Source organism: Euprymna scolopes, chromosome 13, assembly GCF_053919585.1.
Source record: "Euprymna scolopes isolate OS-2025 chromosome 13, ASM5391958v1, whole genome shotgun sequence".
In the NCBI taxonomy this organism is placed as follows: domain Eukaryota; kingdom Metazoa; phylum Mollusca; class Cephalopoda; order Sepiida; family Sepiolidae; genus Euprymna; species Euprymna scolopes.
The window spans coordinates 68,881,592-68,896,005 of NC_136494.1; the positions used below are offsets into that span (position 1 = coordinate 68,881,592).

Consider the following 14,414-nt stretch of genomic DNA (forward strand, 5'->3'; position numbering starts at 1 on the left):
AGGCGGGAGAGACTAAGAAAATGTGGGTAGAAGATAGATAAGGTCTCCGCTCTTATGTAACGTTGTCGTTAGAGGTCTACACTCTGAACCAACACGATGTACGCAGACAGTCGGAAGGAAACAAAGACAATAATTCGATTGTTTCAGCGAGACAGACATTTACAAATGCTTTCCAGAATAACACTGTCTCTTGTTCAAAAGTGTTCTCGTACTCCCATGTGCTTGACAAAACTGTCTTGTTGAACATGTGGTACTGTCTTTGTCGGACCATGTTTAGGACGTCTTTTGTCGCTCTCGGGTCACCCGTGTAAAACGTCTATCTCTCCTCCCTAACATCAAGGATCAATGATCCTTATATTTTCTTCCTCCTTCCCCGCCGGAACACCACCTTGCAGTCAGTTGTGCATTTGCATACGTTAGCTGTTTTGATAAGCGCGTCAGTGCTCCGTTACACTTAACATTATTTCGCCTCATCGTTTCTGGCCGATGTTAGAAGCCCAACTTTATAGACTTGACAGCATCCTCTATGGTCTTACCTGCAATTCATGTTAGGTGTGAATATTAGACGGACGAGTTTTAATGTTAGACTTTCTGGAAGAGTGCTGTCAGTCGTGCCAATCTGTGGTCAGCAAGGTGTCTTATGGTTAAAAAAAAAAAAAAAAAAAGGCGGATCTTTGTCTTGGTAGCATTAAATCAATCATCCGTTTACCGCCACCTTTTAAGATTTCAGATTGCTTTTAAGAAAGAATTCGGCGATTGTCTTATATAAACACAAGTCAGATTTGTATTCATGTGATGAGAAAATAGAAAAATAAAAAGAAATAGACTAAATTATTTTTAAATCTATTTAAAAGATTTCATTTCACTAAGGTAAACTGCGAGGATTTCATATTAGCCGTATAAAATACAATGTAAATGTTCGAATACCATTTTGTAACTATTTTTCGACAAGCTTATGAAAAATAAATGTTCGGATACAGAAATTGTTAATTTGAAAAACTGAAATTCTCGTCGACAATTTCATTACGGAGGATTGGTTGGTTGTTTTACGGCATATTAACCCTTTTCAGGTTATTTAATGCCGAATCCAAAGATTTTGGAAAAATATTTAATAGAATACATGTTTTTTGCAAGTCAGTTTCTATTTAACCCATAGTTGGGACCCTAACAGGTACTACCACTCCGTGTCAGAGTAGACCCGAGAGCAATGGCAACTAAAGGGTGGCTCCACACTCCCCAGAGCCTGCAGGCCGGGGCCTCACCATCGGATATAGTTTAAGGTAATATCCAGGACCTATTACGGAGGAATTTTAATTATCAAATTTGAAAACCGTCTACAAGTAGTTTTATGTTCAAGTTAACCAAAAATGAAGTCAGTTAGCCGATTGATTTTCTTTTATGGAATAACACTTTTGGAGTAAGTTGTAAAATCGAATTAAGAACTATAATAACGTACTTGTAGTACTTGTAAAATGGGGTTAAGATCCTTAAAAATAATGACAAAGCATTAAGACGGCATTCTTTATATTGGTCTAATTAAATATAAAGTAAAATTTCACTAGCTGAACGCTCGGTGTTGCCCGGTCGTATAATATGCTTAAACATTTTCATTTATGCAGATTGCGTACGTATTATAGAATGAATCCTCTATTACATATTACGAGGAATATTTTGCTCGGTGGACTAATTTGTAAAAAAATAAAATGATAATTTATATCAAATTCCGGCTACAATATCAAGTCAGCTAATGTTTGGGCTTGACGATGAATGCCCTGGAAAAGCCACTTCTGATTAATGTTTGAATTAAAAAAAATATGCAAACGAAGAAATGATTTGCGGCGATTTTAAATGGTACCTCTTTTATCGTAAATTGAACTCATGAGAAAAAAAAGCTTGAACAAGGTCTCATTTGATTTATAGTCGAATGCTTTACCTCTGAGCTATTTGTCCAGATTGAGAAATTATTAGCTGAGATTTTATCATCTTCCTTGACCAGTGTAAAAAAAAAGTATAAGAGAAAAAATTTTTTGAAGATCAGATTTTTTTTTCGATTAATCGGATGAATTTATGTACAAAACATATCTAAGAACACTGTCGGGCATATAAATGTGTAAAATTTACAAAAGATAAGTCCAGCTGATTTGGAACCTACGCGGAAGGAACTCAAAGTTTTTGGTTTCTGCAGAATATACATCAAAACCATACAGAACCTTACTGAAGCAGGTTTCCGGAAACAAAAACTAACGAAGTAGTTTATGAATTGGAAGCCGCAAAATAAACATGTGGCAGACAGACACTTTCAAACCTAATACCCGTGCATCTGTACTTTCTAGAATGAAGTTGGTATGGCAGCAGAGGGATGGTCGAGCTGATCAATTCAGATCCCACAGTGTTTGATTCTCTGGTCACCTGTAATGAAAGCTGGGTCTACTGCTATGACCAAGAGGCAGAGTTCTCAGAGGAAGCACGCTGGCTCACTCAGACTCAAGAAGGCCAGACAGAGCAAATCCACCCAGAAACTTTGACAGCACGGGCATGATCTACATGCACTGGGTTCCCACTGGACAGAAAGTCAAGGAATATTATGCTAAGGTTTTAAGGTAGTGCAGGAAGAGATTCCGTCGGAAAAGGCCAGCAGTCTTCAAATCGCATCACTGACATTTCGACCAGGGCAATGCACCAGTTCACAACTCCATCCTTATCACAGACTATTTGACCAAGATGGGCATCAAGACAATTCCTCACCCTCCCTATAGTCCATATCTTGCTCCCTGTGACTTATTCCCTACGCCCAAGGGAAATCTTAGAGGCTGTAGTTAGGAGACAATTGAGACGTGTCAAAGGTCCTCGATATGCTCACATAAGAGGACTTCCATGGTACCCTCCAGAAATTGTGCATTGCATCCGGAGGAGATGACTTCGAAGGGAACTAAACTTTCATGTGTACTATCAGTAAAAATGTGCATACGAAAAGTCTGGAAACTAATTTAAAAGACTTCGTAACTAGTGTTCAATCTAAAATTTTCAAAATGGTTTTGCAATCCCCGAAACAAGGAAACTAGATCAGGAAATATGTAGGGGGGGGGGCAAGATTTTTTTCAACTAAATTCTCAGATCTTTGATTAGTACTTCTGTGAGAACCAGCATTTTTATCGTGAACAATAAATCATTTTTGTTAACTAAAAGTAGTTTTCGACTTAACATGGGCGGGACTATTGCAAAAATTTATGATGCTTTAATAATCTGAAAGTTAAATTAATCATAGTGGTATGTCCAAGTAATATGAAAAAAGTGCAATAGTGTAAAATGATATTAAAAAACAAATCTTTCACTGCCATAATCTTCTTTGCTTTATTTCAGTAATTACTCGAAATTCTATACATATGCTTTGCAGTGGATGCAGAGTTTATAGAACGATCCCAATATTAAATCTTATGAGCGGCAGCAATTTCAGGTACTCTGCAGAGTACAATTGGACACCAACTGAACATTTATTTAATTGGAATTCTTATTGAGATGAGTAATTTGTTTTATTTATCCAGGACTATTCTCATCTTTTAGTTGTTGTTTCACGACGTTCCGGCCAACTATTCCTCTGGCCTTCGTCAGGTGATTAATTGCGACGAGATAGGAACGCCGCATCTCCTAACTGCATCCTAAACAAAAAACTGGTGAGACGAGAACTAGAGAAGGCAGTAAATGCTGAGGTTGGAGTTAGGAGATTCAGTGTTCCTATCTACTGGCAGTTAACCATCTGACGAAGGTCAGAGGAATAGTTGGCCGAAACGTCGTGAAACAACTAGACAACTTGGGTAGCAATTAATAAATGGATAAACAATACTAACTGAATAGGGGTTTTTTTCATACCTAGTAGAGGATGTCCGCAATTAATTCGGCAGTCTCGATAATTTTTTTCTTTGAATAGATAACTTTGCATTTATCGGTCCGGGGTATTATTCAGTGCAGTTATAGGTTTACCACTCCAGGTTTTACTTCCTCTTTGAGAAGGGTTTAGTTTTTTTTTTAATGCTCGTCTATAACTTACGTCCAAGAAAACGACAAAAATATTTTATGTACGTCTCTGTGACAAACTATCGTACACTAAAACTCATGCAAATTGATCAAGTAGTTTAATATTTGTAATTTAAATTATTTTTAAGCGATTAACACACACAGAAAAAGTAGCACTTCCCCATTCATTATGGTATATAAGGCTGATTTTAAACTAATTCTCGAAAGCTATTTAATGGGTAGTTAAGCAGCGATGCTTTCCCATACAAATGGCTTTCTAAAATCCCGGAAAAGTTATTAAGTCATCTTCCTTCTTTGTCAAACTATTTACAAATATGGCGTAAAGAGATTGTTCGTCATCAATTAGCTATAAGCTCTAGTTTTACTAAAACTACCTGACCAATTTACGAGATTTATTTTTTTCGGAGGGGGGTATGATATTTTCTTTGTCACAAGAACCTACACCATAATGCATTTTTATAGCACACTGTCTGCTGGCTTTTCGATCCTTACTTTCCGAATTTGTTAGACATTTTGAGTGCTAAGATAGATACCTATAATTTTCTTCAGAATTGGGAAAAACGTAACAATGATATCAACGGAAATAGCAATGACATTTTCAAAATGTAAATGCATTCAGTTTTCTTTATTAAATCTAAATGGAAATAACGAAAACACTTAAAATATTTGACAAAATGAATTCAACCAACTTTTTTCGAAAACTTTCGACAGACGACACACCTGGCTTTAAAACGCGATTATAAATGACGTTCCTTCATTTTTTATTTATCTTAATTTTTTAGGCAAAGTAGACATTAATTTTAAATCAGATGGCGAAAAAAGTTAATACTTATGGAAAACAGTAAAAAAAAAAAAAAAAAAAACTGATATATTTTAAGGCTAAAATCTTTAGAATCTAGTTCGTATGATGCCGATTACATTTTAGAATTGATGAGTTTGAATGGAAGCAAAGATCGCCAAATACGAGTTTCAAATACTTAGAATTTAATTTGAAGATGGTTAGTATAGTTAAACAATCGCTGATTGATTAAATGTTGAAAACGCACTACGTAAGTATATCATTAATGTCCGTCAAACATATTTATATAAGAATGGTAGACGATAAATAGACAGTTTATTTGTGTGGTTCGATGTGGCTATAAACATATCTTAAGTGTAATAATGTTACTTTTATGTTTCCAATTTTTTTAATGGGATGGATTACACGTATTTGGAATTTTTGGGTTACTGTTCTCGTCTTGAGTATTACTTTCACAGCGTTTCGGTCGATGTAACCTCCGAGCTTGTTTTGTTTACTAATTTTATTTATTGTTCACTATTATCCTCATCTTTTATTAGTGGTTTCACGACGTTTCAAGTGGTAACCGCGATGGATAGGAACTAAATCTCCTGGCTGCATTCATTGCAATTACTGCCTTCCATAGTTGTCTCACCACGTCGTCTGAAACAACTAATAAAGGAGGAGGATAACAGTCCGCAATAAATAAAATTAATAATACACCTCTCAATGAATTCCAATTAAAATAATATATTTTTAGCTCTGAAGTCTACACGGAATTTTGAACGAAACTCTTTATTTGATCCATGGAGATAGCATGCTCTTGTCCCGTCAGCTACAACAGTCTGAAAGAAAAAGTTCTTTGCAATTCTATTCTGAGTATCGCCCGCAATGTGGATCGATCCTTTCAACCTCCAGAAGATTGTAGCTCAAATGAATTTTACCGAATACTTTATCGCAATGACTCGTGGCGTAGTGGATAAATTAATTTGTATAACACTCAAAGAGTACAGTAGTCCCAAGACTTCAAATATGAATCAACTTTATTAGTAGACCAACATTTGAATCGGTGAATATTCAGCAGACAATAAATTGCATGTAGTGCAGTGTAATTTCGCTTTCAAACAGACAAATGGCGTTCATTAACACATGTATTTATAAAATAACTGGTTTTGGAAACATACTTATAATAGAAAAATGCGAGCATGAAAAGGAGTATGGTTAAGCTTAAACATGGAAAAGATAAGGACAAGATATTCTAGTAAAAATAAATTTACAACTTAAAAATATTGCAGCATTAAGAATTGATCATGTTATGAATTGATTTTTTTTTTAATCTGAACACTAATATTTTAAGTTATAAATGTATTATATTTTTTTGCAAGAAAGTCATTTTTTCCAGTTTTAAGAACTAGTCCTTTACATTTCCACATTTAAGCTTAGCCATATAACTTTTCATGCCCGCATTTTTCTATTGTAATCCATGATTTTTCCAGGTTTCCAATAAATTCACTTCTTTAATTTCGGTCTTATTTTTTTGCCCCTATAAACATAACATACACATATGCTTTCAATAAAATCACAATTATCTCCCTTTCATTCTGTTTCACTTGTTACTTTTTGTGACAGCAGTGAATTGGTAGCAACAGTAGTCGCTGAAGCAACGTAGTTGCTATGGAAACCAGTCATAAAAACGTCGCTCATCTTTTTTTAAGATTTTAAATCAGTAAATTTATAACTTGTTTTACTGAAAATTAATTTTTTTTCACAATATAGCTGAGAAGGTGATCTATAAACTAATTGTTTGAAATTGTCAAGAAAAAAAGAAAGTGATCTGTACAGCTTTAAAGCAGTTCTAAATGACCCAAAACTGCCACTTAGCCACATGTTAAAGTAAGATAGTGTTTGAATGATAGTAAGTCAAATTTGAACGTTATTTAGTAAAATACTTGGCGATTGGTAATGACTTATTTTCTAAATTTTTTCTATTAGAAATTTTTGCCTTTGCAAACAGCTATTTGATGACTATCAAATAATTATTGCCAAAGGCAAAAAGTTTAAATTTTCTACTTACCCGTTTGTTTTAAAGTATTATTAAAACTTTTATTTACATTTTTGTCGACGCCTTTCGAGTCTTACAAACTCGAAGTTTTCAAGATGGCGTCGAATTTTAAAGGATAGTCTCGATGCCGTGGAAGTCAAACATTGCAAATAATCACCTAACAACTCACCAAGACATCGAGGTTTTATCTAGAGTAAAATTTGGCGCAATCTTGAATGCGTAGGATTCAAAGTACTTAGAAAACATTAAAAACTTTAAAGATTTAAAATACTTTTTTTAAATTAGGCAAGTAGAAAATTAACCTTTCTTGCCTTTGGTAAGATAAATTTGTTGACTTTACTTTCTTAGAAATTGAGAACAATCACCAATCGCTGAACGCAGCATAACGTTAAACTAAAACAATGCTAATTAAAGGATCGTTCGCATAAATGCGGAGTCAATACAGCCAGAGGTGAAATTTTACTAGAAAAAGATTCAATCCAAAATGGCTGAGAGATTTTTCTCTCGGCACTATAATCAGGTTCTTATAACTTTTTCCCTGTTGATTGCTTTTGCGGTGTATTGCTAGTCTCGTGCAGTTCTATGAAGCTCATCCTCTCGAACTATGCCTTCTCTCTGAGAAGGGTATTAGTTTATTAACAAACTAAGGCGTGTCTACTGGGGCTGCTTAGATATCTTTTGCAAGATCACAATACTCCTCAGGAGTGCTGACTTTTTAATCCCACCTTCCGACTCTTGTGTCATTCCTCACTGGAAGGGGGATAACCACCCTTATAGTGATTCGTAAACTCAGATCAATATCTGAATGTAAATACAATAAACAATTACAGTAGTAAAACAATATATTAAAGTAACATAAATGTTAATTTTAAATATTGGAGAGAGATTCTATAGAATTTCCAAGCTAAAACTTTCTGAAGCAGAATTTTATAACTTATATTTGTTTTAAATCAGAAGCAGAAAAAAAAAATTAGAACGTTAAACGTAAAATGCGTTAGCACAAATGCAGGCTACTGATGAATAATTGAATTAGGTCAATCAAAAGTTAAAAATGGCCAGCATGCAAACATCTGCACTTTGAAAAAGTATTGGAAGGTGTACAGCGGACGACCTTTATTTTAATCCTAAACCTTAAACTAACCCTAACCTATGCACTGGTTGACTGTTTGCCGACAGACTTTTTAAAATTAAATTTTCGGTTATTTAAAAAAATATCGCGATAAATAGACAGGTTATGTCAGCGTTTACCTTCATCCGAAAAAAGCCGCGCGTGCGTAGTTCCCCCTCTTGTGCTACATGTGAAATGACGTCACAAAAAAAAAATAGGGAAGAAATGATGAATGTGAGACGTGTGAAGGGCCAACGTTGCCTTCACATTTTCGCTAATTTATGGGGTAAAAAGTTGTTTTTTTGCAGTGTTGGGGCATTTATGACCCCTTTTCAGCCCCTGGAAACGCCGAATCCCAGTGAAAAATGGACAAACGATGCAGCTTCACGCCTTAAGACATGTATATTTGAATTCAGCAGCATGGAAAACTACTATATAGTCAGACAAAGTTCTTGTTGAGAAATATGAAAAAAGAGCAAAAAAAAAAAAAAAAAAAAAGTTTCTAGCACTAAAAGTCCCCAGGGACGCGAACTAGAATTTTGCCAGGGTCACCCATACTGGATTTATATTAAGAACAATGGGCTCCACATTTTGATTAAGTTTTAAAAAAATCTAATCGATGAATCAAAAGTTATGAGGCAAAATGTGTCATTTTTGGGCATTTTTTGACCTCTTTTGAGCCCCTGGGGCCGCAACAAGAATGTTTTTTTTTTGTTTTTGTTTTTTTTTTTACCGTACACATCTATTTAATGAAATGCAATTTGTGACAATTTCAGGGAAAACAAATGGACGGTTATCTGGTAGCAGTCCTGGCTAACGGAAGCCACTGAAAACATAGGTCCCTCTCCGATAAATCGGGGGACCAATAATTACTTCGTAAAGAGAAATGAATTTAAGTGAATTATAATTTTTCATTTTGACTAATAGGAAATAGACGTGTTGTATTGTCAGTTGTGGGGAAAAACGTGGCTTGCATTTTCATTAAATGTTGGATAGATATTGCCCCCCTTCTATGTATCAAGATCTACAAGATATATTGCACCTACTTTAAAGTTGTGGATCAATTTTGTTCACAGATTTTACGTAAAATGATCATGTATTTCCGGACTAAAAAGTTTTAGTACTGTCTTTAACATCGTTATTTGTTCCTAAAGTGCAAGGTAACTTTATGTTGTATTTATAAATACAATAGCGTTTCAATTTTAGCAAAACTTAAGTTGCCTCCATGTAATCCCGTAATTAAAAGTGCGTGAATTAGCGAAATAATCTTAACACATTGTTTATTATTTTAAATGTTGATATCAAAAATGTTCAAAGTTTTAGTGTAAAATAAAAAATATTCAAGAAAGTATTACATGTTAAGTAAATGCGTTTCACCACCTGCCCCCCCTTCAATAAAACTAGACAGAGACCGTTTTCGTATTGCTACTCCGACTTGGGTTAATGATAGGGTAAAAGGATGGACATTGTTTCACTAGATTAAATTTTATTCTTGTTTAAATTGATTTCAAAAAGAGATTTTTACCTGCTTGGCATTTCTGCATTACACGGACGGTGCCATGTTTTTGGTACGTTTCACTAGGCTTTGCCAGGTTGCGCTTCTCGGTCAAAGAACAGTGGCAATAAGTCGACCAAGTTCAAATTGTTTATAAATATAAAAATTAAAACAACTTTGGGTCGACCTAGACGAGAGTACCCAAAATGGCCGACCAGGACTGAGATATGACACTTGACCGGATGTAATGGAAGAAATATCTCATGTATTTAATTTAAGCCGTCGTTTCGTATCTTACAACATCGTATCTTACAACATATACAACAAATACTTTATTGTAACTTTTTCTTTAATCTTTAATAATTTATAAATATTTATATAAAATTATCAGAAAAAAGCCAAATTTGAAGCCAAAATTGAAAAAGAAACCAAGCTGTCAACCCTGATAGGCACTTGAATTTACTTTGGCAACACTGCTCTTCTCTCTACCGTATCGCTTGTAAAAAATGGCTACTTCTCCAAGAATGGAAATTCTCCTTAATTTTACCCAGGAGAAAGGATTACAGTATGCCCAAAGTAAACAGCTCGTGTCCACCCAGAAAATATGTGATTGTGGACATTCAATGTGTATCAGGCCATCTGCAGCGTTTAAACTAGACACAGTTTGTTGGAGATGCACTATGTGTGGTACAAGGATGTCGGTGCGGAAGGGCACCTTTTTCGAGAAGTCAAAGCTCCATATTCACACTATACTGCAAATTATGTTCGATTTTGTTTCACAGACACCTGTGACTACTTCCGCAAATTTCAGTGGGGTTTCTACGGGTGTCGCCATTCAATGGTTTGAGTATTGCAGAGATATATGCACGAGCAAGTTATTAAAAGATAAAAAAAAGTTGGGCGGAACGGGACACATAGTTGAAGTAGACGAAAGTTTACTTTTCAAACGCAAAAATAACGTTGGCAGAGTTAGTAGGCAAGAATGGGTAATAGGGTTTTATGACAGAACAGCGAAACTCGGTTTTTTGCGTCAAATACCCGACCGGACGGCCATCACCCTAAAAGCGGCTATTTTAGAAAATGTGGAACCGGGGTCTACCATATTCACAGATGAATGGAGGAGTTATAGCAGGCTTACATCACTCGGTTACCAACACGGCACAGTAAATCACTCTGAACATTTCGTAGACCCCGTCACAGGTGTGTGTACGAACAGTATAGAGGGATACTGGTCCCGTATTAAAAGAAAGGTTAAGCATGTGTCTGGATCGGTAGGTAACATGAAATGGTCACATGTGGACGAGGCCATGTATAGGGAAGCGTATGGTATGAAAACAGACACAGCAATAAGAAATTTTAATCTGTTCTTAACGCACGTAACAGAAAAATACCCTGTCTAAAAATATGAACAAAAACCTTCATTCGTGATGTTTTTTTTTCCTTTTCTAAATACCCTGTCTAAAAATATGGACAAAAACCTTTTTTTTTTTCCTTTTCTAAATAAATACCCTGTCTAAAAAAATATGAACAAAAACCTTCATTCGTTATGTTTTTTTTCCCTTCATCTAGAGCCGATGAATTTTCCGTTTTTTTTTTTTTTTTGTTTTGTTTTTTGTTTTTTTTTTTACTTCGTTTTGTTTTGGTAAGGTAACATTTACCGTTAAAAAAAAATGCATATCTTATAAACGACTCATTTGCCGTAAATTTCAGCAGACGACGCCATGCAGGTAAGTTGCAAATTGTTTTTTTTTCCCTTTTCTCTAATTTATTTATTTACGTTGTTTCCTTAATAAATTATTTCAGCTAGAGCCGTGTTGCCAAAGTACATTCAAGTGCCTATCAGGGTTGCCAGCTTGGCTTTTTTTTCAATTCTGATAATTTTATATAAATATTTATTAAATATAGATTATTAAAGAAAAAGTTACAATAAAGTATTTGTTGTATATGTTGTAAGATACGATGTTGTAAGATACGAAACGACGGCTTAAATTAAATACATGAGATATTTCTTCCATTACATCCGGTCACGTGTCATATCTCAGTCCTGGTCGGCCATTTTGGGTACTCTCGTCTAGGTCGACCCAACTTTGTTGACCCTTCAACAGGGACTACAAAAATATACAACTATATTTTGTTACAGTGAGGATTTTATTTTAATTCAAAAAAGTTTCGAGAAAAAAGAATTCAATGTTGCTTAAATTCGAAAAAGTTTCATTTAAATTCTATTGTTCGGAGGAAAACGTCCAATTTTACTTTAAAATAAAAAATTTGTGGGGGGGGGGCCAATGTTGCTTAATTAAAAATGGTTTTATTAAAATTATATTTTCTTACGCGGACTTCAATAAATAAATGTTTTTATAATTATATATCCAGACATTTTTTATATAGTAAACATTTTGGCTTTCAAAACGTTTGTGCTCGGGGGGGGGGGGCTTATTTATTTACCGTGTTATTTGATGAAGAAATTGAAGTTATCGCCCCCTAACATTAGCAATATCCGTTTAATGCTACCTGCTGTATCACAGAAACATCTGCATCAATATTGTGACACTTTCTCAATTAGTAACTTGCCACAGGTTGACGTTCAGATCGAAATGTTAGTGTTAAGTCATTAAAAGTACAGAATTTAATTAAGTCTCTAACTCACCCTAAATCCGGGTCGCAATACGAATAAAAACATCGACTTAAGTTTTGTTCCGCACGGTCGATTTAATACGTTTTCATTAGACACCGAAAGAAAAAAAAAAAAAGAATAGCACTTCTGCAGAATACGACCCGTGCTAGTTTTGAAATTGAACTTTAAAATTGAGATTGTCGGACTGACTTCCTCATCTTGGTTGTTATAGTCAACGTTTCGGCCGTTTTGCCCTCCGGCCTTTATCAGGTGTTTTGTATCGAACTGGGGAACCGTTTGTTAGGAGTCTCGAACCCAACCTTTATTATTACGGGGGTACCGTGTTCTGACTCCAGCTAGGCTCTGGGACAGCAACTATGTCCCAGAGCCTAGCTGGAGTCCGAACACAGTACCCCCGTAATAAAAGTTGGGTTCGAGACTAACAAACGGTTCCCCAGTTCGATACAAAACACCTGATAAAGGCCGGAGGGCAAAACGGCTGAAACGTTGTGACTATAACAACCAAGATGAGGAAGTCAGTCCGACAATCTCAATAAATGAAAACACCTCATCTCAAAAATACAGACAATTACTTGAACTTTAAAATTGAAAAAAGTTCTACGCTATCTTGTTTATTATATTGTTAGATGAAAGTAAATAGTTACAAGACGACCTTCCTTTCAATGTTAAAGATGCTATTATTTCAGCATAGTCCGTCCGTATTTTGCACGAGTATCAAATGATGAAAATCAGGACCTTGCACGAGGGGGGGGGGGCATTAATTTGGGCCGGATATTTAAATATTCCCCCAAAAAAATATCTAATTATGGGTAAAATATGAATTTTCTAAAAACCATATATATATATATATATATATATAAACGTTTTTATTAATCCGCATGAAATCTCGAGAATTAAATACTTTTGACGTCTTGAATTATAAATAATTAAAAGTAATTAGCTTACATTTTTTTCGCATTAATTTGGAAATAATTGCCTCGCAGAAAAAACGGTAACTGACAAGTTCTGAATATTCAGTCGCTAAAAATTGGCCGGAAAACTAATAGCGCAAAATATCAAGATGGCCGCCATACAAAATAGTTTGGGTGATTTTTTATAATGCAAGATTAAACTTATCTACTAGAACACCAAACTTGATTTCAAGTATACAATTAGTGTTTTTATTCATTTCTGAAAACACTAATTTTAAGATCACAAGCTATTTACTAACCCAAGAAAAAAAGGTATGCTTTGCATGTTTCTTTGGAAGATTTCACTTTCCACCTTAACATTCACATTTAAAATAACGAAAATTAAGGTACATTTGTAGACAACAGATCGTGCTATTTTTTCAAGTTGAATTCAATTTCAACGATCTATTTTGGTTATTAAATTGTAAGATGAAGTACATATTTTTAAAACTTGTCGAATCAAAGCCGAACCTATATTAGCAGCTTTAACCGCAATTAACTCAAAAAAATATGAACTAAAATTCGCGTTTAGCCAGCGTATGTTTCATTAAGGCTGTTACTCTTATATATTGAAACAATATTGTGTAGTTCTGGAATTGAGTTATGCTAGTGCGTAGTAAATTATATTCTTGCGGTTGGTTAAAGCTATTTAGTTTTAGTATTTTCTAGACTTTAAAATACTGTATGATTTTCTTACTTTTAGGTAAACATTACATTTCCCCCTATTCCCATTATTCATTTGAGAGTTTAAACAAAGCGACAAAGTTCTATATTTTTTTACAATTAAAGAAACTTTCGAAAATTAATGTTATAATAGCACTAGTATCCTTAGAATACTTAGTGCTAGTTCACTTAGTGATCCGCTTTTTTTTTTAAATAGTATTTAAGTTTAATTAAATTTTAGATATCTATTTTTTTATTAAATTGTAAAGTTAAAGTACAGAATATGTACAAAACTCGCTCCCCTCCTCAGAGTAAGAATGGCTTTCTAAATAACGCTATCATTTCAACCCGGATCAATAAGTGCACTAGTACTTTATTACAGTTATGTACGAAATAAACTTGAAAAAATTTAACGTGATACAAAAAAAATACTTACAATTTGGATTCAAAGATGTATTTTTGCTTATTTTTTTTAACTGGGTACCTACTGCGGCTGATGGGACTACTCAATAAAATATCATCTTACTAAAACCTTTTTCTTACCGAAACATATCTGGGCGAGTCCAATTTGAATGGTGGCAAATTCTAGTTAATTTATAGGATTGTTCAGAAATTAGCCGGGTTTTTTTTTTATTAATTTGTAAAATAAACTTAAATGCATATGCTATTTTTGTAGTGTTTTAGGCAACAT

General features: G+C 34.4%; 1 protein-coding gene across 2 annotated transcripts in view; it reads right to left on the minus strand.

Annotated features, from left to right (window-relative positions):
* LOC145292059 (uncharacterized) overlaps positions 1-14,414 on the minus strand; it is a 28,931-nt gene that overhangs the window by 13,452 nt on the left and 1,065 nt on the right. The window contains exon 1 of one of the 2 annotated variants that reach the window (XM_080138105.1): positions 14,160-14,287. The exons of the other annotated variant lie outside the window; for it this stretch is intronic. The gene's annotated coding sequence lies outside the window, so the exon portion shown is untranslated. Of the gene's footprint in view, positions 1-14,159; positions 14,288-14,414 lie in introns of those variants that run through there. 2 annotated transcript variants of the gene reach the window in all.